Genomic DNA, 25,434 nt, shown 5'->3' on the forward strand with positions numbered 1-25,434 from the left:
TCACCTCCGTCCTTCCCGGCCGGGACGGTCCCGAGAGCGCGGGGCGGGCGGGGGCCGGCGGCGGAGCCCCCGCATCCCCTCCGCGGGGTTTGGGGATGAGCAGCGAGGGCCGGCCCCCCTCTCTCCCCCGCCGCCACCCGGGTCCCGTCCGAGGCGCTGCGCCGGGGGATCCCTTACAGCGCGGGGACCTCCGGGCTAATCTGATTAATTAAAGACTACCTGCTTATATTGCAGCTCCCCCTCATCCCCGCGCGTTTCAGGACACCCTCCGTTATTAATTCCAGGCTGACTAAATTACGGGCAGCACTATTAAAACATTATCAGAACTAATGAGAAACAATTACTTAGGAGATGAGCTGGGACGAGCCGTAGCCGGGCACGCGTGTCGCTCTCCCCGCAGATTGCGTTAATAAATCATCAGGTGCACGGCAAGGCGGCGGCGAGGCCTGGCGCGGGGCGCGGAGAATAAGATATATGAGATAAGGGTTGTTTGGGGGTTTGTTGTTGTTGTTGTTGTTGTTGTTGTTGTTGTTGTTGTTGTGGGTTGGGAGTTTTTCTCTTTTGGAATAATTTTGACATTAATCTCAATAGGACGCGTGTGGTGTAGATGGTTTTATTCCCTTTATACCGCACAGGAAAGGGCGGGGGGGTGCGGGACGGGGGGGTGGGAGAGAAGGGGAGGGTGCGGGAGGAGTAGGATGAGGACGATTTCAAATACTAATGTCTTCATTGTTTTACTGAAGTCTTTATGGCCAGGCGTGACAAGCCCGCGGGAGCTGCGGAAGGCAGCGCGGGGGGCGGCGGGGGCGCCCCCGGACCCGCACCCACAGCTCGCCCGCGCTCGGCGCCTTCTTCTCCCTCGGCAAACTGAAGGGATGGGAATGCACTCTCCTGAGCCCCCTCCCTCCTCCTCAGCTGACTGCTGAAGGAACTTCGTGACCCGTACGCGAAGAAATCGAATATGCAAATAAAATGCTGGATATATTCCGATTTTTCCTTAAATTTCCCTGACACCCACCCCTCCAGCGGAAAATCCTGCTTCCTTTTAACAGCCTTAACGATTTTTGCTTTATCAAACATAAAATCCGATTTATTTGGCTTTTCCGTTTACTTTCCGAAGCTTTCCGTGATTTTCCGGCTTTATTCTTCTCTTCTTTCTTTCTTTTTCTTTCTCTCTTTTTCTTTCCCGCCTGGTGCTAGGCAAGCAATTGATGAAACAAAACAGATTATAAGATTAGCAGCAGGATTTTGTGCATATTAATGATAGGGAAGGGCACCGAATGGGTTTGTAATTGCAGATCTTGCGCTTGGGATTGGGAACTGTAGCCCTGCTACAGCAAAGACCCCCCTGTGAGGTTTTCACATTGGAACTTAGGGGAAAAGTGAAAAAGTAATTACCAGAGCACAACACTGAAATGTTAAAGCACTTATTCTTTCTTTCAGCGTTCTGTTTTAAAGGGGGAAAACGGGCAAAATGGAAAATAAATTGCTTTCAAATAAGTAGGTTAGCACCTGAATGCTGGTGCGCATTTTCCCGGCTTTTTTTTTTTTCCCCTTTTTTTTTTTTTTTTTTTTTTTCGAATTCTAGCAATTATTTAGCCGGGCATTGCCGACCATCCAAGCAGCAGAAAAGGGGGAAGGGAGGGCAGGGAAACCTCGGGAACACAGGGGTACTGCGCCCGTGAGGTTTGAAGCAAATATCTCCAGGAAAGCTGTTCAAAACTGCGGTTGAAAATTTAGTGGGATTTTTCTGGGGTGTTTTTATTTTCTTTGGTTTTGGAAGTTTTTGGAAGTTTGTTTGTTTGTTTTTGGGTTTTGTGTTTTGAAATCGAGACTTAGACGGAAAAAAGATTGGTTTGGTTTTCTTTTCGACACGAACATCAAACGGTATTTTAGCAAGGGATGCATTTCACAACCACAAATCCCTACAGGAACGGGATATTCTTCGCAATATCGACAAGTAACCTGACACTGAATTTTAACTCTTATTAAAGGTTTCTCCTTGTTTCTTAAGCTACTTTAGCTCCCTCTGAGCGTACTTTTCCTAAACTCCGGATTTTTGCGTATCAAACCCAGTGCTCCTTCACTGACTTTTCTAATCCTTCTCTCCCGTGATTAACAGCCAGAGATGGTTTAGCTTTAATGGCACCTACTCGCGCTTATTGTTTTAATTCTGTTTTCAACGGAAAATCAATGTATCTGGTGGAAATTAGGCTTTGAAAACTTCTTCTTTTTTTTTTTTTTTTTTTTTTTTTTTTTTTTTTTTTTACGAGCCAATAAAACGGAGTATCTGCTCCTCGGGCAGTAATTCCTGATTTTGAATTGGAGGAGGAGGGGGAGGTCGGAGGGAAACCAACTTTGCATTTCATCCATCCCATCCCTCCAGCCCTCTTCTCCCGCTTTCACTTCCCTCGGGTTCAGAGCGTGGCAAAGTCCCGAAGCAGGGCTAGTTTATAACAACTGTTATAAAGATTAAAAAGTGGAAAGAAGGGAATAAAGGCTCGTGCGGGCAAGTCCATGATCTTCTATTTTTCTCCATTGCCGCGGCTGGGGAGCCGCGCACTCCGCGGAGGGGAGCCCCGGGGAGCAGCGCCCGGCGGGGCGGGAGGAGCACTGCGGGTGGCTTTGGGGTGCTGGCACCTGCACGAGGTGCCCCGCAGACGCGACGGGTGTCCTTCCCACCGGGAGCTGAGAAGCGGTGCCCGGGCGGCGGCAGGAAACTCCCGGAGTACTCGGCACTGCCGCGGGACCGCCGGGCTGCAGCCACGAGACCGAGCGTGGGATGGATGGATGGATGGATGGACGGACGGACGGACGGACGGACGGACGGACGGACGGACGGATGGATGGATGGATGGATGGATGGATGGATGGCAGGCAGCTCCTGGCCCTGCAGGGACCAAGACTGTCCCATGACTTCCTGGGCTGCTGCCAGGAGCCCTGGACACGGAGGAGAAAGGGAATGGGGGAAAAGGAAGGGGTGATTTAATCACATTCATTACTCTGCCACAAAAACGGTCTCCTCTAGTCACCTTCAGGCCCACAGTATCCCTTCAGTCAGGACCAGGGTGCCCTTGGAAAGGCCACCTGCAGAGTGGTGTACACACACATACACACACACACACACACACACTCCAGTGTGGCACCTACGGTGCCTGCAAGGGGCAGCACAGAAATCAGAAATTCATGCTCTCCATTTCCAATGACACCTTCCCTTCCCCTCACCATTCCCTTGTGGTCTTGTCCTCGTGGTGCTTCTCAAAACTCCCTTTGCCTCCCAGCACTGGGGGTCCCTCAGTGGGAACAGAATGGGGACTTTGCTGCTCACACTGGGGTGCAGGGAATGGGATGCACAGTGGCAATGTCCTGCATGTGCCCCCACAGCAAGCAGGGGAGAGATCACTTTGTTTAGGGTTATTGCTTCCCCAATTAATTCTGAAGCTCAAAGCCAGTACCATAAGGTGATGTTCAGAATGATGTCTTCAGAAGCGCAAGAGACCCTGTTTCTAAAGCTGTTGTAGCTGCCCACTGCCTGCTGGCATCATTTGAAACTGATCATCCTGATGAGAATGAGGAGTAAGAAATGCCTATGCTACCTCCTTGGGCCTCTGTAATTTACAATGTGACTCCATGTAGCTTTGGATCTTATGTTTAGAATTTTATTCCTACTTCTTCTAGTGTTGCTAGCGTTATTAAAGCTGTGCTATCAAGCACAAACACCAGTTAAGAATTTTCTGAACTGAAGCTTGCTGAAGGTAAAAGCCTTGTCTCTGTGTGCCACATGTCTGCAATAACCTAGATTTTATGGCAGGTGTTAATGCTGCTGGATAGACCTAGTCTAGGCTTCTAGATACCTGACTGCCTTCCTGTCATGCTTTTGCAGTAACCCCTAATATATTAAGTAGTGTTTGTGCTTGTCTGTTACTCTATGGGATGCCTCTGGAAGTGCTTTATTTTTACTCTCCATATCCTGCTCTTCCTAAAATGTAGCTCAGATACAATCTGTAGTGCAAGTATCTCTGCACAAATCTGACCATCACTGACAGCCCTGCCTCCAGACCGGTCACCACAAGACCTCTGCTTGTACAATGCAGAATTAAATACTTGCAAAATGAGAGGGAAACCAGTGGCAGTTGACATGAAAGGGCTGTCTGATTACATCTTTGGTATTACTGAATGAGAGCACAGGCCAGGGGAAAAAATCACTTTCCCCATCTTCAATCATCAGCATGGGTCACCAGCAATGAGTTTGTGTTTTACTGTAAACTACTGGAGGAAGGTCCCCCAGGTCTGTGGTACTTGTTGGGATTGCAGGGAAGAGCCATGGTCTCTGCCCATGCGATGCCTCAAGAGGAGCTCGCCCTGCAGAGGCTGCCCATTCCTGCCTGCCCTGTGTGACTTCTGGGGCACTTGGGAAAGCTACCTGCTCATTTGAAAGCAGTCAGCCACTTTCAACTCCACATCATGACTCTGCTCAGAGACCACTTCAAATATGTAGTAGGGAGAGACATCTGTTGCTTTCTTTTCAATCAGTTTTGAAAAAAAAAAGGTTTCTCCTGAAAGAAAAGGCCAGTCCTGTGCTAATGACAAACCCTCTATTGCTGCAGTTCTAAGGTTTTGCAAAGAGTTGCAAAATCCAGACTCAAGCTGGGTTAACTTACTTCACTTTATGGACTAGTTGATGTCTAACACTTTGTTAAATACTAAAAATATGCCATAATTTACAGAAAAAAAGCACACGGTAAGTTCAGTAATAAAAGGTAAATATGTCTCTACATGGTGGCTATATTAGGAATTGTTTCTTTAATGTTTAAAAAGCATTTTTTAAAGTGTGTATGTGAGGGAGATGTGTACAGAACACATTTACTGACAAAGCCAAAGGAAATCAGTGTGTCTTTGTGCCTAGGTTTTCCTAAAGCATGCATGTTCCTGAGTATAGGCAGAGAGAGAAAATTGGAAGGCAGTCCCATTTCATGTGGAGGGAAGATGTAAAGACCTGTGCTTGGTTCCTGGCCTTGCTCCCCCATCACAGACATCAGTTTGTGTCGAATTTACCAAAAAACCCTGCTGCTGTAACACTCCATTTGAGAGGCAGGGGGGAAAGGATAATAAACTTTTTTTTTTAATTGCTTCCCTGGCTATAAATTAGCATGCACTGGGCTAATTTTTTTTTCTGTGAACAAAAGCACAATTGACTACAATTGCCTAAGCAAGGCTTAAGCAAAAGTAGGAAAGGAGTTCTGAGCCTCGAGGCTCCCCTGCGTATTGAACCTGAGCAGGGGGAGGTCTTGTCTGTGCCCAGAAGTTGAAGGGCACTGAGAGCTACAACAAAACAATAGGGATTTTTATGTTTCACTGACTGTTTTTGCAGCTGCATCTTCCCCCCTCCTCCTCTCCCCCCATTATTTCATATGAGAACCAAGTATGGAAATAGAAGCCATGGCTTTCCCTCCGGATACAGTCAACGTGCATAAAACCAGGGCAGACATCAGCAGAGAGCTACGGTTAGTTATAATTCAGCATTATGGACAAAAGCAGAAATTGTTTTTTGCTTCTACACCATATTTCACATCTGTTACCACAGAAATAAATGCAGGGCTGAAGCCCAACTTGCATTGTGAGTTCAATGTGATCCTCTTTGCATCACTGGGGTTCCTGATTACATTTGAAGAGAAGCTGGCAGAACCCAATGAATTCTGCTTTTACAGGTCCCCTTCCATGCTTTCCTCCCATTCAGTCCTAGAATATCTGGCAAACCATCTTTTCCCATGGCAAAAGCTCATCTGAGGTGATTTTTGTCTGGAGCTGTCTGTGGAAGCCCTTATGCTACTTCTCTGGTGCATCCAGTTAGCAGCCTGACCAAAAACCAACTCCAATTAAAAGTAGATGGGCATGTAAAACAACTTGCAAAGCAGATGTTAACAGAGATGTGGCCAAAGAGGTGGGGGAATTATTGGTAGAGAGTGGCTGAGAAAGGGCTGAGGAATGGGGGTAGAGAGGACAGATGCATGCCTATTCCCGCATACCCTGCAGCAGAGTCACTTTTCGGCATCCATGAGCATCTTCACTATTTGTAAAACAAGAAAGAACCCAATGGAAGACCAGTTGCACAATGAGATGAGTTACTAAAGAAAAAGGATGATGTTTCACTAGAAAAGGCAGATAAGGTAAGCATTTGCCAGTCTTCATGAGGGGGTAGACTAGGTGTCTACCTGAGGTGGTTTCTATACTGAATTTTATATACTGTAGCAAATATTTTATGCTATAAAATGTACTGGGATGGAACAAAAACAAGAGGACAAAGAGGAATCTTTAAAAATGAACAAGGAAGGAATAGGAAATTTACTTTCTCACCCCTGTATCTTTCAAGCTGTTCTTGTATCTTAGTTTGCTGCCTAGATAGCTACACTAATGAACAGCTTCTCCCTTTGAATTTTTTTTTATTTTCTTTCTTGCTTTCTTTCTCCCTTTCTCTCTTTCTCTCTTTCTCTCTTTCTCTCTTTCTCTCTTTCTCTCTTTCTCTCTTTCTCTCTTTCTCTCTTTCTCTCTTTCTCTCTTTCTCTCTTTCTCTCTTTCTCTCTTTCTCTCTTTCTCTCTACCTACCTACAACACTACTATTTAGTGAGATAAAGAAGTCTGTATTTTTGCATGGGACCTCCCTGATTTATTCTATGTGTTTGTCGTAACTGAGAGCACCTTTGCTTCAGGGCAAAGTGGTGGTGGGCTGGAAAACCCAGATTATGGTCTTCTGAAAGCCAGGTATGCTGCCTTATCCACTGTGCGTTCAATTGCAGAAATATCTGTCTCCTGAGGTACCTTCCCATTTCATTCATAAGGAGCCATGTGTGAAGGCCCTTCTCACATGAGTGTGTCAAGCCTCTCACCACCCAGAAATCTGAGTAGATGCTGAAGGTGTGACCAGGCAGTTGTGACTTCCAGGGTGGCTTTTCTGTCAGATACTGACTGCATTTTATGTATCAGTGACACAGCAGTGACTCCAGAACACCATTGTCTTTCAAGTTAAAGCACATTCCTAGTGCTGGTCAGGTTCTGAAAATGTCTATGTGCTTTAAAGTGTGAGGTGTTTTAGTTTGCATCTTATTTTAAAACAAATTTACCCCACAGGTAAATAATTATTTTGGTTTTGTGTTATAGAATGGAACATTTGCAAAAATCATTACAACCCTCATATTTGAATCAGTTTCAGACTAATGTCCAGTTATCCAAAGTTGCCAGGGTTTTTTTTGGTATTATTTTGGGTGATTTTAAAGTTGATGTGTTCTTCACTGTTGCCTTTAGAACTATATAAAGCATATTGTTTACAGAGCTGTGAAAATGCTTTAAAAGCTGCAATCGTCCAAATTGAAATTTATTTCATCCGAGAAATGTCCTGAACATCCGGGTGGTAATAAACATTTTTCAACTGCATACAAACTGTGAATTGTATTTGAAATTAAATCTCCACAATAAAATCTGCATTGCTGAACCTCCCACTGGCAGCCACTGTTCTTCTGAAAAGTGACATCTTCCCTGGTGCTGGTGGGGCGGGAGCTCTCGCACAGATGTTGCTGAATGGCTGCTTATCGCTCTTCCCATACTGGGACTTTACAGCCACATATGCCAAAAAAGTACAAAGGATGCAAGGTGTGTGAGGAATACAGGAGGGGGCCACCTCAGATTTAGTAGCTATAGATGTTTTTGTCCTAACACACAAGGGTGGGAACCGCTTTATAAAACCCTATTAAACAGCATATTGCTGATGTCACAAATTATGTCATTTTTCAGCAAGCTGTTAGGTAGCAGCAGGATACTTAGAGGTCCCAATCTGAGTGCACAGCTTGAAGCCTCATCATCCATTGAAGTCAAGGAAATACTCCAGTCCCCTGGCCCTCTGTTTACAAATAATATATCAAGAATCAGGATGCCCACAAATGAACTTTCAGGCGCTGAGCTAAAGGAAATATGTTTGTGAATATGTATTTCTAGACATATATACATCCATACTATATATTAGTCTATTTGTGTATGTGCATATGTGCATTTGTGAATAATGCAACTGAAATCTGCAGTCTGATATGAGATTTTCTTTAAACCATCATTTTTCTTTATTCCTTGATATATAGAGTGGATTCTCCATGACCAGTTTTGCACACGGAATCCCCACCAAAGTTAGAGATACCCACATCAAAAAGGGGTATACCAGGTACTCCCATTTTTCTCCTCTTTAAAACAGTGAGAGTATAAAAGACCTCTGATTTAACAAAAACTGTATAAGAAGATATTTATCTATAATGGAGTTGTGTAAAATAAAATAACAGAAATATTTATACACTTACTCATTAGTACAGCAGAACAGCTTATTGGAGGCTCTCCTTATCTCTTGGATAAAGCATACTCACTCAAATACATGCTTCCCCCCCACCCCCCCCCCCCACTAGAATGGAATACATCACTGTGTTTTTCCAACAATTTATATGCACTTGGGAGACAACAGCCTACATTAGAAGACATTAAATACATGTGGCCTGAGGTTGCAAAACAGATGAAGAGAAGGAATTAAATCCAAAGCTAGCTGTGCCAAACTCATCAGTGGATGCTTTAACCCCCCCCTCCTCATGTATTAGTGGAAGCTAAAGGAGCAGTGTCAAGGCACAGCTTTGAATTGCCTGATTTTTGCCAGTGTGTTAACATCGCTCCCCTGGCAGAATGAGGGTTCTGGCAGGGAGATGGATTAGGTGGCAAAACATGGCATTTGAATCCCTACACCCTCTCCCTACACTGATTCCAGTATTTTGCTACTTATTTACTGACATGGTTGGCGGTAACTTCCTCTACTAGAAATATCACAGGGCTAGATTGGCTTTTCCTCTACGGCTATCCCTGATTTAATTACCACTGCAGCTATCCCCCACTATCTGCACCATAAATACTGTTGCTTACAGAAACATGATTACAGGATTAGAGTTATTGGGCCCCCGCCCAGACGAATGCAGTGACACAGCATAGCACTGGCACCTCTGAAAGCTACACTGACCTCAGGCATCTCTACATCAAAGGCCACGGCCACAATCTGAGCTTCATTAGCTCTCAAGGCTGAAGTTACAGGAGCACTACTTCCTCAGCCACTAATGGAAAACATTCTCCTCCATTTGCTGTTGAGGTGTTAAAAGTTTCTCTTAACATCAGTTACTGAGCTACAGCTTCACTGGTATCCCAGTAAAATAAAAATGAGTTGTGGAGTGGGAGCTGAGTTCAAATTGAAAAGCTATGTTGGACATCTCTTACTCAAGCAAAGGGCAGTCACCAGCACAGGGATGCTTTGTGAGGAAGGACTACAGGGGGAGGTGCACCCCAAATCCCAGACTGGGAGCCACAGGGAAATTCCCACAGCTCCTGAAGGGTTTCATGTGGTTGTAACCAACTGTTTAATGATGGAGGTATGTGGAGGATGCTCTGGTTTTCATTTGTAGGCTGTGAGGAGGGTGATTATGCAGCTAGTTGCAGCTCAGAGCATCATCAGGTCCATATCTACCACGAGAAATCTGTGATCTGTGGTGATAACTCCTCCAACCCTCCCCCTCACCCCCCCAGGTGGATCTGAACCTGTGAAGAGCAAACCTGGGAGGTAGCATTTCATTCCAGAGAGAAAAGCTACTCAGAGAGGGAACCACAAGGTGATAAAGCACTATGTTGGACCAAACTGATTTTTTTTTCCTAGCATACATTCCCTATGTGGAAATTTCTCTGAAATTTCAGTATACATCAGTGCCTCTTTGCACAGCTGGAACATTAGTGTTTCCTTTGTCTTGTCTGTTTAGATGATGAATTCTGGCATACAGGTCACCTCTTACTGTGTTTGCACAGCTCTAGCAAAGTAGTTTGGGACTTGCAGTCTTTGCCATAATTGAAGAAAACAGGTAATGTCTAGATGATGTAAAAGAAACCCCAAGGTTTCACAACTGTTTATCCAGAAGGAGGACAAGATATTTGTTCCATGAAAATATTTGAGAATGGTAAGATATAATCTACCACAGTGAGCACAGAAAAGCAGGAACTGGCTTTGTACAAGAATTAAGAGGCTGAAATACATAATTTGCAATAAAAGACCTCAATAAGAATAATTTATTGATTTTTTTTTTTTTTAAGGAAAAGAGGAGAGTATAATAGAGCTAAAGGATTTACACTGAAGGGCCTGCTTTTCTTTCTTCAGCCCAGCTAACCTTCTCTGGTGCTTTGCCTATGGGATTATAATTTCTACTTTTTGAGCTGATGCTGAATAAAGTGGTTTGCCCATGAGCTTCCCAGCTGGGCCAGCTGGATAAGGTGGGCTGGTTAGGTGCTGCCAGGGATAAGGCTATGGAATTACAGGCTGGCCTCTGGAGCTAAGCTGTTCCTTCTCCTCAGGAGGTAGGAGACTTTCCCAGGTCTGAGGAGCTTCTTATGGCTGGAAGATTTTGTGGAAGATATTAGCAGGCCCACATGCCGCCTTCAGAGTTTTCTCCAGCTTGTATGTTTGATAAAGCTTAGAAGCTTTCTTCAGCTGGCAAATTTAACTTAATCTCTTGGGTTTGTTCTGCCCTAAGCATTCTGTTCATGTTATCAGAGCTCATTTCTGTTTCTCAGTCTTAGGGCTGGGTTAGGAACAGAGGCATGTTTAGAAACCAGAGTAAGAAGAATTCTGCTGATTTTCAGCTAAGCAATTTTCACCACAGAGATTTACAAAAAGGCATTTATTTCCTAGGAAGCCATCACTGGATTTCTTCTTAAATTAAATTACTACCATTCAAAGAAATAGGAAATTCCTTCTTATCTATACATTTTTCATTAATTACTGATTCTTCCCAGTCTTTCCCTTTGCAGGGCAGTGACCCCCAGCTCAAACACTGCAACAGCTCTCTGACCAGTGACGACTTAAGTATTGCAGCAGCAGCCACTGCTGTTACAGCAGAAATCCAAGCCCTTTGCTTTGCAAACCTGGCAAGTATGTGATGTTAATTAGAAGCACTCACTCATTTTACTGAGTAAGATCAGGGGTGATGTGAAGGCATAGGTTGACCTAGGGAGAATAAAGAGGGCTCTTCTCCCTGTCATCACCAGGACCTGCAGTCCTTACTATCATTGCACACGACACACATACAGATCTGCAGTAATTTTCATTTTCATTATTTCAATTGCTTTCATTTATCATTTTTATAGTTTTCATTATTTCCATTATTTTCTCACTTTGGTACAAGGCAGAGTGTGGAGTGTGGTACAGTTAAATGAACACAAAAATGCTTAACACTGGTAATGGGGTCCAGGTGAGAGAGTGGCTCTTTAGAGCTGGCATGTTCTTTAGAGGTGATGTATACCAGTTTTTGGTGTGTCACTAATGTTTCTTGCTGTAATGATTTTAAGGTGCTCAAGGCTCCACGTAAGGGTCTAATCCAAAGCCTAGAAATGTGGATAGGGATTTTGTATTGAGAGGAGCCAAAAAAAAGCAAAGTTTTAAAGATCCAGAAAAAATATTTCTAAGATTGTCTTTATATAAGAAAGTAAAAGGGGGAAGAAAACAGTTTATATCTTCCTCTGGCATGCCAGCATGCTTTGATGGAAAACAGAGAGGTGATTTCAAGAGCACTTGCTCCAGCCTCCTGTTCATAAGTAGCAGGAAGGCCTGTCAAACCTGTCAAACTCCTTGAGCTCCTGGGGTTTACAGACTTCTCTAAGCTACCCCAAGCTAAACCACAATCCCATAAAGAAGCCTTTTCAGTAAAACCTTCTACCATTTGCCTGAAGCCAACATATCACTCATTAAAAAAAAAAAAAACGCATTTGGAAACATCCCTTCCCTCTGTGCTCCCTCTCTCCTGGTGAAGCCCTGAGCAATGGCCTCGCACCATCAGTGTTTTGCAGAAACCTGCCACCACAGAGTATGTCAGAGCCCACAATCTGCAGTCCATACAGAGACCAAAACCTGGTCCAAGGAGAGTCTGGTTTAGGTAGGGACTGCAGAAATGACCTGGCTTCAATCAGAGCTCAAGGTCACTGTTGGATGGCTTGCATTCATTTCTGTGCCTTGCCTCTTGGTGGACTTCCCCGAGCCCCTTGACTCCAGCTAGCAGCCAAGGTACATGGCCTATACTCTTTGCTAGTGATCTAGAAGAGACCTCCTGGCAGCCTGGCCTTTGCCCTTCCTTTGACTCCCTATATTGCCTCATCCTTTCCCTGAAGTTTGTTGTGAAAACAAAAGGTCTCAGATAATCACTACCAGTACCAGCCTTCATCTTCATGCTCTACCCAATTGCTGCTGCTCTTCAAACTCTCCTCTCTAGCTGCCCTGCCAGCATATGGAAACCTTCAGTGCCACAGATCCAAGACTCCAGCTCACCATGGAACAAATCTCTGCAATTCTCAGGACCACTGCTCTGTTATGGTGTCTAATCCAGTAACAGAAATAAACAGTAGCCCAAAAAGAAGAGGGCAGACATGAAGCAACAGTCATTCTGGAGGCATTTCTGGATTTATTTGAATGGAATTGCAGGGGCACAATCTGCCGTGAGTGACCATGGGATTGTCAGCACTTTTCCAAAATTATTTTGGGCTTGTCCCAACTGGCATATGCCTTTGGCAATTATCTGACTAGTTATATGTCAAATCATATTCTTTGATTTATAGATGGCAGATCAGAGGACAAGACACTATATTTTTTTCATGTCATTTTTTTATGAGAGCAACAGAATCACACTCAAAGTCCATCATGACAGAACCATAGCAACACCATAATGAATAAAACAGTGATTCCTCAATGGGAGCAAAATGTGGCAACTTCAAGATGCAATTTATTCACAATACAGGAGACACGCTCTGGCAAGAATTAAACACTCATCAGTATATGTATCATAAGGGCAGAGGTAGAACAGAAGTAAATCTGTTGACAACACAATAAACAATTTTACCATAAAAACTAAAGCAAAACTTAAAGCATATTCCAAAATACAGGTTTTGAAACCTGGCACTTAGTCTGTGCAAAGAGCTGAAATCTTTCATTTTACATCTGCTTTTACTTAGCAAACAGTTAAAAACTCTTCAGCAGAGGCTGCAATGTTCATACTATGTGAAAAAGGATCAGTACATGGACAATATTGTAATTGTTGTTGTCCCGAATGCAAAATATGAAAACAAAGTTAAAAGGAGAGAGAACCAGCCTAGATGGAGAGCTACTGACTCCATAATTAAGCCCCTTAATAGACACAACCAGACATATGACAGACAACATTAATTAATCTCCAGTTCATTATCCAAGTTTCACATGGACTGGGACTTCTCCATGGCAAAGGAACGCACTCATGTTTCGAGATGCTCACTACAACCAGAATTTTATCTAGAAGTGGTGCATGGCCCTATTTATAAACAAACACATACAACTACTATAATTGTTGATTTTATAAATGTACGTGCAGGAAAGAATACAAATGTAGCAAGAACAATGGACAGAAATACTTAAGATGAACTGACAAAGAACTCCTGCCTTGTCTTGAAGCTCTTTTCCCTTATGCTTCATGCTTTTGTTACTAAGACATAACCACTGTAGTTCAGGATGAATAATGGCCAGCAAGCCATGAATCCTATCTCCAAGGGTGTGTGTTGGGTTCCCAGTGAAAAGGGTGAAGGTATGCACAGACACTTCCAGTGCACTTCCACAGCCCACTCACCTCCTCCATCTGTAAAGGACCATGAGATACCCCAGGTCATAGCACTGCCTCAGACCCTGCACCAACACTGATCTCTGTTTGGTAAGGGCCAGAGTCCTTACCAAAGGGACCTGAGCAGCTAAAATGAGTAGTCACTCAGACCCAATCCTGTGGCAGTCTGTGCATTGGGTGTTAGGTCACATTTTTTAGTATAGCCAAGCTTGGAAAGGTATGGGGGAAAGTTGGGAAAAGTTTCATAGTTCTGACAAAACCAACAATGTCCTCAGAATTGTATTTACAAGAAAAGAAAGTAACCAGTACTTTGCCTCAGTTTTGTGCATGATGTGCTAAAACTGAGGACTGTCACACTAGTGGGCTAGGGGGAGGCAGAACAGATCTCAGGACTGTTCACTTTGTCTAGGAAAGAGTTGACAGGATACACAAAACCAATGCATGCTTGAGGCAGCCATGTTGGCTTCTGCCCCACTGTAAAGAAAACTGCTTGCCACATGGAATCAGAAAACATTGGCAGGAAAATAACTTTAATTTCCAAACCTGAACAAGAGTGTTGCAAGCATTTAAAAAAAAAAAAAAAAAAAGTTTAAAAGCAAGGAAGGAGGGGAATAACATTCACCTGGACTCTCTGATCTCATCTTCAGACTTTGAAAGATATGAGTTTGTGAAAGAGATCTTAAAGGTGACTTTTGAATGCAAGATGGGGAAAAGTATGTGTACCCATCGCCTGTGGACTGGTACAAGGATGAGCAAATACTTTTTGGAGGAAGGCAATGCAGCTCTCCCATACCAGTTACCAGCACAGAGACGTGGCTGGCGTTACAGATGTGTACATGTAGTTCTATACACATGTACTGGAAAAGGCAGTGGAAGAAGTCCCAGCTATAACATGAACTCTGCAAACATCCAACCTTCTACTTTTCCCTTGATTTCCACCTTGAATCAACTTAGGACTCAGAAGAAAGACAAAAAGGCATATTTATTTCTAGCCACTGTCACCAGTGAGTGACAAAAACCTTATAAGACATTTTGTCTCATCTACAGCCTTCCATGCCTGTTGTCATTTGCCTCCTGAGCCTAATGGAAACCTGCTCTGAATGGTCTATTCTTTGTTATTCTTTCAATTTCCTTGTCTTTTATTTATTTCTCTTGCCTCTCAAGAGCCGTTCAGAGGTCCCACTATTTCCTGCTGGCCAGGGAAGGCTATGAGAACAAATAGTTACATTGGATTAAAATACACACACTGTCACAAGAAAAACAGAGGGAAGGGGGCAAGGGACTTGCTCAGCAAAGGGTGGTGGAAGTCGTGGGACAGAGAGCTGCCAGAAATATTAAAGCAGGTCTTTATGTCAAGACTTGTTTTAGACATGATCTCTGCAAGGAACAGAGCATCTGAATTCTTACGGTAGTGGTGCTGCAATTTGAACCTGCATATATTGAATTAGTTCAATATTTCCTTTGGATTTTAAATGAAAGTGTGTTTGAAATAACGCAAATTACAGGTTTTGGCAGTGTGGATTCTCCTGGTACTGGAGGAGCAAGTCGCTGCTACAGCAGGAAGAGGAGAGCTCGTGCACAGTGTGCTTCTCTTCTGCAGCAAAGAATTCACAGAATGCACAGAAAGGTGCTACACTGACCATCATCCTAGAGGAACACGACATAATTGCCAGAACCATGGACATCATTAGCCCCCCCATCTCCAGGGCAAATTAGCCCTGTGGTCCATGCTTGACCCAGGCAACAGCAGATTGTATCTGCTGTATTTGGAAGCTTTCTTTTCTATCATCTGTTTAAAAAATTCGTTAGCAGGTGCTGAAAATTGCGGCCTCCAACCTTGAGACCAAGAGCCAAAATACCAGAGGGGGAAAAGTCAGCTCTTGACAGCCACCTGACTCCAGGGTTGGATGAGCCAGAGAGACAATCTGCTGCTATGGGAGATGCCACATCAGAGAAGAGAACTGGTAGCTCCTCCTGCAATTAGTTGATTGGGTTTTTTTTGTTTTTCTTAAGCTACAAGTGGCAAGGGCCAATTCCTTGCCTTTGTGAAGTTTAAGCCTGGTGATCCATTCTCTTTAAAGCCTGGTGTCATAAAAGAGTTAGACCAGCCTGCATGTGATCAAAAAAGGTTAGGCTACCTGTGCACCACCGAGAATCACAAACTAGTCATCTAACATTAGCTGTGTAAATGGAACACTGCTATGTATGCATATCCCAGTTAACACAGGAGAATAAAATTCTTATGTGCCATGTAATCATAAACACATTGGTGTAAAAATGGGCTGATATAAAATAAATATGCATATAGCTATGCCTTTGCCTATTTCAGCCTCTGGGTTATAACATTGCCAATCTGTTGACATAAAAATGCAGTTTTATGGATCACATCTCAATAGGAATGTGTGAAAAGGGATTTTGTTTTGGCTACAGCTCAGTCTTTTAATATAATTATAATTACAATTTTTACTACTACTACCACTACCACAGTGAATTGGGAGCCCCCTTGGTTCTACGTATGGTACAAATAACAAGAACAAGTCTGACCTAAAAGACAGGACAGATGAAACAGGGGCAGACACAACACAATTATCTCCAAGATGGAGTACAAGGACAGGAGGTGGATGTGGGATTTGACTCTCTTAAATTCCTGTCCCTGGTGCAGCCTGAGCCCTCTCTGCCACAACTTCATACACGGCTTTCTCAGGGAAGAAAAGGGGGGGAAATTACTTTATTGGTGCAATGGCAGGGAGTGGCTTTTGTTACAATTGTTGTGGCCTTGCTCAGTGTTCCTGGTGTTTTTGCAGCAGAGATGGAGTTAACCATTGGTGAGGGTTCTACCGTGTGTCCAGGTCTGGTGGCTGGTGGCTGGTGGCTTTGGCCACACCTGGCCAGCTTCCCTGTGACACTGTGGGCCACCATGGTGGCAGCTGAGCAGCAGAGGTTGCAGCTTGCTCAGGTCACAGACACACTGACAAATATGTGGGAGCAAGATCCAAGCAAGCGTTTGTTTACTCCTTTCTTTCTCCACCTGCCTGCCTTTCTTAGGGCCATAGCACGAGTCATTGTGTTTTGTTTCAGCCTGAAAATCAGAACTATCTCTCCTTGACAGTTTGTCAATATAAAAAAGTTTTTTAAAAACCTCTCCAAGGACAAAAAAAATCACTCTGAGTGCCATTTTGGCATTTACCAAATGTCTTGTTGTTCCGTGCTGTGTTCTGCTGGGTGCTTTATGAAAAACCCTCTAAAAGTGCTGCTTTCTTTCTGACAGTGATCTTAATCATGGGTGCACAGCCCATGCAGCTGGGAAGAATCCCCACCACAGCCATTGCTCTCTTTTTGCCAGCTCTGGGACTCAAAAAATGAAATAAAATAAGAGCACGCCCTCCTCTCCTCCCCTCCCCAAAAGGAACGTTTTGGAAGAAAGAGGCAGAAAATGCAACATGAGCCTCTTCAGTAAACGACACTGGGCTCACGAGAACCAGAAAAGCTGTCTGCCAGGAGGCCAAATGGTTTGCCTGCAGCTCCAGAAAAAAGACATTATTTGGTGTGGTAGTCTGTTATTTTACCTTTGGTTCTTCTGTAGTATGTTTTGATATTCCTTGTTATAAGTTTGTAATGGTTCAGTTCTCTGTACCCCATTTAGCTTCCCTAATGGTTCAGTCCTGAGTTGTTTACCACAGTTTTCCCCGCCAAAATGTATGTCAATCCACATGTCAACCCACCTGTATACCTCCCTTGTTCCCTTGTCTCACCCCTGTCTGTCAAAGGTAGCACACTCCTTTGGTTCTGGAGTGTTCCCTGTCTCTCATCCCTTCCTTGGAGCAGAATTGGGTTGTGAGGTTTGCTCCCTCCCCGTGTTGGCTTCTATTGGGGAGCCCTTACCCTGCGCCCCTCCCCTGATGCCTCCTATTGATCAAAGGTCGTGTCCTCCCCGTGTTCCCCCTACCCTATGAAAGCAGCCCCTTCAGGTTCAGGTTTGTCACTTTGCCCCACTTTGAGATTAACTCTTTGGAGACTCAGACAGGTGTCCTTCCCCATTCCCGTGCCTCGGTTTCCCGTCTCTGTCCCTGCTGCGCTCCCCACCCGCAGCGATCCCCGCCCCGCCCCGGGCTGGGCAGAGACTCGGGGCGGCCGCTCGGGGTCTGCCCTGGGCCGAGCGGGACACCAGGGAGCCTCCGGCCCGGGGACAGACAGACACAGGCGTAATTCGGATAAAATCATTTAAAGAAAACAAAGGATGACTGCTACACACCTGCCCGTGATCGTCTGGAGCGCTGTGCTGCTGTGGGGTATTTATGCCAACCAAATGGCAGCAAAATGCCAGTGCGTGGAGCAGGGCTGTACGCAGGCACGCCCGCGGGAGCAGCCCTGACAGCTCCGCACACGGCAGCTAGCGCACCGAACCGCAAGGAAGGGAGGATGTCCTGCTCATTATCTCCATTTTGCAGGTGTTGAATGGGAGGCTGGGGAGATTTGCCACCCAGGGGGTCTGTCAGAGCTGGGATTAGTGGTTGTGGGTTCCAGCTCCCCGCCCTGTGCACAGACCATGCCTCTTGGAGCAGATCTGGGGGAAGATTTTTATTTCTCTCACACAAGAGAGAAAACATCTTCCCACTTCCACTAAGGGAATTTTTTCTTCCTGCCAGTGTCGTGTTGATTTGTATTAAGGACAATGTCCATATTAGCTGATTTAGAAATCCATATTGTCAATTACAACTTTACATCATCCCAGAGGGACCCTAAAGAAGACAGGCTTTCGGAAGGAAGAATAACCAAGTCTGATCATCATAATGATGATCAACAAGAACCATCATTTAGGAAAACTTGTAAACAATCCTCCTCTGCTAGCTGTCCGTGTAGTCACAAATATCAAACTATTTGCATGTATGCCACTAAAAAAAACTACTCCAAAATACTTCTCCTGTTTTGGACTTCCTCTTTCCTTTTCCACTGCATCAGTCCTGCTCTGAAACCCTTCAATGTTAAAGAGTGTGAAGATTTCCTACCTCATTACTGCCTTTCAAAGGCAACCACAACCACAAAAAATAGACCTCAGGGAAGTGGGAGAAAATCTCTGCATGCTCATACAGAGCCCCACCTGCCAGTTATCCCCTCTCCTTTGTGCTTTGAAGAAGTATCTCACCTCTTACAAGAGAAAAAAGTTTATCATGGAGGGAGATGTGGTTAGCAATTCTGTCTGTGCTTCCCTCACCTCCTCTGTGCTGATGGTGCCGTGGGCCCAGCACTCCCCTCCCGTGCTACAAAAAGAAAGAGTCAGTCTTGAACTAGACTGATTCCCTGGCACCCCTGGTTCGTCCCAAGTCATGTATTTCCCAAACTGGCCTTAAAAAATGCAGTGCTGGTGGCTGAAGAGATGGTTAGCTAGCAGCAACTGGACCATGACAGAAATGTGAGTTTATAACCTGGCAACACAATTTTGGCTCTGAACTATAATTGATCCCATTATGATCTCTGCACTCAAAGACTTGAGTTTTAAATAATCTTTCATTGGAAGATAACATCATGAGTATATTTCAGCTTTACTGAAGTTTAGTTTATGATCTGTTCTTGGCCCTTCTCAGCTATCAGTGATATTTCCCAATGCCCCTCTTGCTGCTTTAATGCTGCCTCAGTTAATAATACCTGCTGGAGAGGCAGCAGCATCTCTTGGCAAACTAAATGTGCAGAGTCTCAGGAGTCAAAATCTGAATATGTATAGAGCACGTAAGTAATCATTAATGCATAGCATGTCCCCGCTGGTCATTGAAATAAATTATTGACATCAACATCAACAAGAAATAAACTAGGTGCCACGCCAATGGTTGAGACCCCATAGGTAAGCATAAATTATCAGAGTGCTTCAAAACTCCTAAACCTTCCGAAAATGAAAGAATAATCAGGCAGTGCTGATTGTAAAGATATGTGTGCGCATATACATGTATGTGTTAGTATATGAGCATGTATCACACCTATATGTGTGTATACCGTCATGTTGAAGCCTTAATTATTTAAAATTATTCAATTCTTAAATGGCTGGCAAGGGATCCCTATAGCATCTATATATGCACAGCCAAGATTTACTTGCCATGCCAATTCTTATTGCCACACAGTCTCCAAATTGCTTTGGAAAAGCATAATCCTGGTTTTACCTCTACATTTTAAAAATCATTTCCCCACGTATTATCTCTTCACAGCTCTGTACAGTTATGCTTTTACTCTCCAAATACCTTGACTAGAATGCTGTATCCCTGAACATAAATATATTTGCCCCTGCTATTTTTCTGCAGGAGCCTAGTTCGTTCAGAAAACATGGAAAAAAGCATGAATTATTGTTTTTAAATTCCCCAACATGTGGAGCTCAGACAAGCCGCAGATGCAAATGTGGAAAGCAAATGTAGTGCTGGCATTAGGAAACAGCTGGATTCACTGCACTTGTAAGAAAGCACTTTTATTATTTAGGCATGGTTGTAAGCTGCCATTTTGATATAATCCCTGGGTTTCTGGACTGGGTACACAGTCTGGCACGACACATCTACTGTAGCCCCACAATACCCAGCCATCAATCAAGCACCTTCTGCCAGTGCTGAGCTACACTCATTCCCAGAGCTGGCAGCCACAGACAAGCCTGCACATCCATGTCACCAGCAACTCACGTATTGTCATACTGCTCCTTTTTATCACTGAGGAGCACCAGGGCCTGTGCTAGCACAGCAAATGGTACTGCTGCCCTCCATGAGTCAGAAGTCCAGTGTTGCCATGGGGAATCCCGAGCTGGACGGTGCCCTGCTGTGTTAGAGCATGGGCACTGCCCTGGGAGCTGAAGGATTCCTTCCTCAAACCAGTGGACAGAGGTAGCCAACAAAATGTGCACGGCCCTCCCTCCTGGGGACCAGCTTGGGCTGTCTGCATATTCATTACCTTTTCCAGTCCCATATCTGAGCTGCTCAGAGGATGGGATACATGTTCCTCCCCACCCCACCCCTGTCCCTGCTGGCTCATCAGACCCCCAGGTTCTTTGGGGAGAGGGGAAGCTGCAAGTGATGATTCTGGTAGGGCAGCAGGTAAGATGGACTTGACAATGATTTGGCCCCATGTTTTCTGGCAGTCAGAGCAATTTTTTTCAAATAAAATCCTCCACACTGAGATTTTTAATTTGCGTTAGATACAATAAATGGGCTTTGTAAAAGTCTTAGTTCTTCAACAGATAGGCAGCTGAGAAAGGGAGGGAGCAATGCCATAATCCCTAGGAAAGATGAGACTCTGCTTCTCGAGTAGCAAAGTAACAAAAATAAAGAAAACACTACAAAACAGGCCATTAATAAAAGGCCACATCTGCTGTTAAAGAGGACTTTGCTGTCACTCTGTGCCTCATGCTCTTTGCAGCGGCAAGGTGTTGGTGTTGTCCTTGAAGAACTCAGGGGAGGATGCCAGCAGCATCCTCTTCCTTTCAAGGTTGTTTTTTCCCCCTTATATTATGGGAAAATCCCTGTGGAATTTATTCTTCTAATGAACATGATCTGAGGATACTCGGGTGACACTGGTGCCTGTGTGGAGGGGAGGGCTGGGAACCAGGTGTAGGTACGTGCACATGTTACCTGTGTCTAGACGGGATTTTGCTGCAATTGCAGACATTGTTTCTTTTTGGGTAAAACACAAGGCAGAACTGGAGAAGCCAAGAGGCAGAGATATATATGCTTTATGGTACCTTACAGAACACTGAATGTAGCTCAATTTACATGGCTATATAATGTTGCTATATCCTTATCTTGCCAGGTCATTACCATCTTGGACAACCAGGACTATTGACCTTCCTGCTTGTCTACCCCACTGGAAGAGCTCAGTGCCCATAGTTAATTTTTGTATTTGAGCTTAAGTTCTTCCCATTTTCTCCACTTTTTATTTAAGAGCCACCTGGGGCAGAATTGCATGCACCCAGCTCAAAGTTCCCTCTCCAAGGACTGCCTGACAGGTTCATACCCCTGAAAAAAATCCCAGGTGCCAGCTGCAAGCATCAAGCCCCACAGGTATGCTCCCAGGTTAATCCCATTCCTGAGTTTTATTTCTCTAACTCTGGCAGGATGCATGAAATGGCAAATGTATCTGGCATATGAGCATTGCCAACTAGAGAATAGAAGTCTAAGTACTGATGAAGTAAATGTTGATAAAATCCTGGGCAGATTGCCCTGGGTCGGGTGATGGCATAAAGTAATACAAGGTTTTCAGGCATTGCATGATGAATAGTTTCAAGGGAGGGTTTTTGGGGTTTTTTCTGTGCTAGAGAACAGGGAGGAAAAGAATCCAAGGGCTGTTCCCAACAGTTAGGCACACTTGGGCACGGCTGTTGAAGCCAGCGCCTGGTGCTGCCCTGGCTCACCACCAGCAAACTTGGAACCTAAAAATCTGCTCTGGGCCAAGCCTGCTTCCCTGTCCTGCAAGAAATGAGAACAAAAACGTCAAAGGAGGCCTCCCACAATGAGGGTATCTGAGGTGGGGTAGAATCAAAGCAGCAGCCCCTGTCTTTGGCCTGTCCTGGCCCTTGGCCCGTGGGATCGAGGCCCTTATGCGTAAGCTTGGTCTGAGCTGGACAGGTTTATATTTGGCTACAGTTTTAAAAGCAAAGTCTTATGTCACTGTGAAGAGTTTGTGTTTTTGTGGAATTCAAATATTCCTTAATTAGATGTTGTCTTTTAGTAGAATGGAAGAAGAGTTTTTCATTTCACTTTACTTTGCCATTTTAATTTACTCCCATTTGTGTTTAATAACTGCATAGGAGAACATTAAACAGCTGCTGTAAAATATTTGGAATCCATGGCCCCAACTTTCAAATAGGACCTGCCATACATGTTGGTGATGGCAGGTGTCTGGGAAGCTGCTTCCAGGTTTGGGACAGGGGAGAGCTGACTGGATTTGTCCTGCTGACCCTTCTGTCCTCACCCATTTCCCACAGGAAGCAGCTTCTCTCTTCCGTAGCGCAGACGAAAGGGATGTAGCCTGCAAGAGAGTACCGCCCCACAACAAATGTCCTTGAGCTCTCTGCCAGTGATGAAGAGCACCAGGTGCAGAGGCTGAGGGCTGCTGTTCCAGGGAATTCGGGCTGGGCAGGCAAGGACAGGCAGGACCAAGCGGGACAGGCAGGGAGGGTGGCACAGGCAGGATAAAAGTGAGGCTGGCAGGCACGAGCAGGAACACTCGTGGCCAGGCAGGAGAGGCCGTGGGGAAGAAGACAACGGAGCCAGAGGCCGGGGAGTGCTGAGCTGCCCCATACGGACACTGCCCGCGACTCCCCGAAGCTCCACCCATGACACCCCTCCACCGTGGGGTATCGGGACGGCACAGCGGCAGTGCCGCCAGCAACCCAAAAGGGGTTTAGCCTCTGAAACACGTCCGGGCTGGAAAGGTGCTCCCAGTTCCATAAAATTCAGGGGCAAGGGCAGGGCAGGTGTCTGCCGCAGGCCGCCTCCGCTCCTTGGAGCCGCGCACACCGGGAGCACGCACCGCGACAGCTGTCCGGCAGATTCAGCCTCTGGGCTGGACGGGGAGGGCGGATGGCGTGGGCTCCTTCTTTCTTTCTCCCTCCTCCCACGAGCAACTCGCGTCACTCACGGCTGACGTGCTGACTTGTCCGGCTGCAGCCAGCGCTACCTTCCCCATCTACAGCTCTCTTGCTTTGCAGAGCCTAGGGTTATCCCTCCATTTCCAGCCCCATGCCCTAAAAATAGCACCCTACAACTTGTACCGGTTCCCGCGAATCTGCGTGAGCATTCCCCGTGGACTAAGTTGCGGGATTTGTAGATTTGGGAGGAGGAGAGGGAGAGGATGGTACTGGTTTTCTCCCCCACAGCAAACACTTCTTTCTTTTCAACGTTTAGGGTTTCGGGTCTGTCCCGGGCTCGGTCTCCTGCCCGTCAAGAAGAGAGCTTACGACACTGGTACTGCTCTCGGCGGCCGCGCAACCTCCGCATCCGCGCAGTCTCTCTCGCCGTCTCCCCGCTGCCATCGCGGGGAAACTCCCATTTATCCCAATCCCGGCGACAAACACGCCCCGCTCGGCTTCTCAGACGGTCGTTTTCGGACAGAAGAGATTGGATATGTTCGATGTTTAAGAGATTTAATATTAAAAATACGTAGCAACTAAAATCACGTTCGTGTCCCGGCTGCTCCGCGCAAATAAAGCGCCTCTCTCCTCTCCGACTCACAGATGATATTTACGGAGCTTTTCCCTGCTATTTGCTTGAATTTGAAAACCTCTGGCCCTTGCACTAACGCCGAGCGGTGTTTTCGGGGCGGAGGGGAGAGAGGGTTCGCCCCCCGCCCCCCGGCGTGTTTTATCACCCGTATGCGAACGGCCTCACAGCCGCCGCGGCAGCCCTGCACGGCGACCTCTGCCCTGCCAGCACCACCGGGCCCCCACTTCGGCCCCTGCAGCTGGGGGCTGCCCTACGGCCCGGGCCGGGGGCGGTGGAGACCCATCACTCTCCACGAGATGACCGACGGCACAGCGAGGGGCGGCTCCCTCGCGGGTGACATCTGCACCCTCCCCTGCACTTGTCTTGCCTCGGACCCAGGCTCTCGCCACGTCGAGGATGGAAATTAAGGATCGCCCCATCCCTCAGCCGGTAGGAGCTGACCCAGGCAAGTACCGGCGGGGCCGCTCGTCCCGTTCACCTCGACGGGTTTCCGTGGGAAAGGAGCGGGCCGGCAGCGGGGCGACAGAGCCCCTCTGCAGGTGAACTGCCAAATGTGGGCAGCGCCTGAGTACCAGGAGTGGGGGTGTCGTCAGAGCCCAACACGGTACTACTCCTGTACAGGGGTACATACAGCCCGACACGCCCCCTTTTTCTTTTTCCCTTAGGTCGCTGCCTCGGTGCCTACAGCCACTGGCCACGCGTGGGGTGCATAAGCCCAGGAGCTTGCGGGTGTGGAGCAGCCTCCAACGGGACATCAGCTCCCCTCCCTCCCTCGCGCTGAGAGGGGGTGAGGGAAGTGAGAGGCGGCAGGCAGACATCCCAAAAGAGCCCCCACTCCCCAACCCCTTGCCTGCCTGCAAAACGTCTTTCTGGGAGCCAGTACAGCCCGAGGAGAGAGGGGGCTGCAAAGCCCTCCTCCCCCCGGGGCCGCCCGGGATGCCTGCCTCTCACTGCGCCGGTGGGCTCGGCGCAGGGCCCGAACCGGGGCGCGCAGAGACGCGGCCGCGGCAGCTTCTGCGGTGGGAAAAAGGGGCTGGGGCTGTCGCCTGGGGGCAGCCGTGGGGCGGCCCACGCGTGGAGCCGCCTCCCCGTGGGAAGCTGCGATGGCAAAGCGCTGGCTGCGGGGAGAAGCGGAGGAGGACTGGCTGGTTATGTGGGGGAGTTTTCGCTCTTTTCCTCCCGCCCCCAATACAGTCACGTCCATTGATGCGGCTTTCCCTGCCCCTACCCGTCCTCTTTCCTGCCCCGAAGCCCCCCAAACGAAAGCTTTCTTATTGCCCCCCCAGCACTGAGCCCCGCTGGTTCCCCCCTAACAAGCACACCGAGAGCCGCGGGCAGCCGATTCGCACCATTTTTTCATGCCCTTCAAGGCACCGAGCCGGTCTCTTTTGTCCTGGCTGCGGATGACCCATTTCCTCCCTTTTCCCCCCCTTCGGCCCCGGCGTCCGTCCCACCCTCCCGTCCCTCCGCCCTCCTCCCCGCCGCACGGCCCGGGAGCCGCACCGCGCCCGACTGCGCGCAGCGGGGCCGGCGGCCCGAGGAGGGGGGGACACGGAGACGGG

General features: G+C 46.6%; 2 long non-coding RNA genes across 2 annotated transcripts in view; one reads left to right on the top strand and one right to left on the bottom strand.

Annotated features, from left to right (window-relative positions):
- The window catches only part of LOC110470546 (uncharacterized), a 75,934-nt gene that overhangs the window by 49,764 nt on the left and 736 nt on the right, over window positions 1–25,434 (bottom strand). The window lies entirely within an intron of this gene.
- LOC116183375 (uncharacterized) lies at window positions 23,297–25,321 on the top strand. Its single transcript, XR_004147988.2, has 3 exons — window positions 23,297–23,439; window positions 23,555–24,317; window positions 24,538–25,321. It is a non-coding gene; the product is annotated as an uncharacterized LOC116183375 (long non-coding RNA).

The sequence above is a fragment of the Lonchura striata genome, chromosome 2 (assembly GCF_046129695.1).
Source record: "Lonchura striata isolate bLonStr1 chromosome 2, bLonStr1.mat, whole genome shotgun sequence".
Taxonomy (NCBI): Eukaryota; Metazoa; Chordata; class Aves; order Passeriformes; family Estrildidae; genus Lonchura; species Lonchura striata.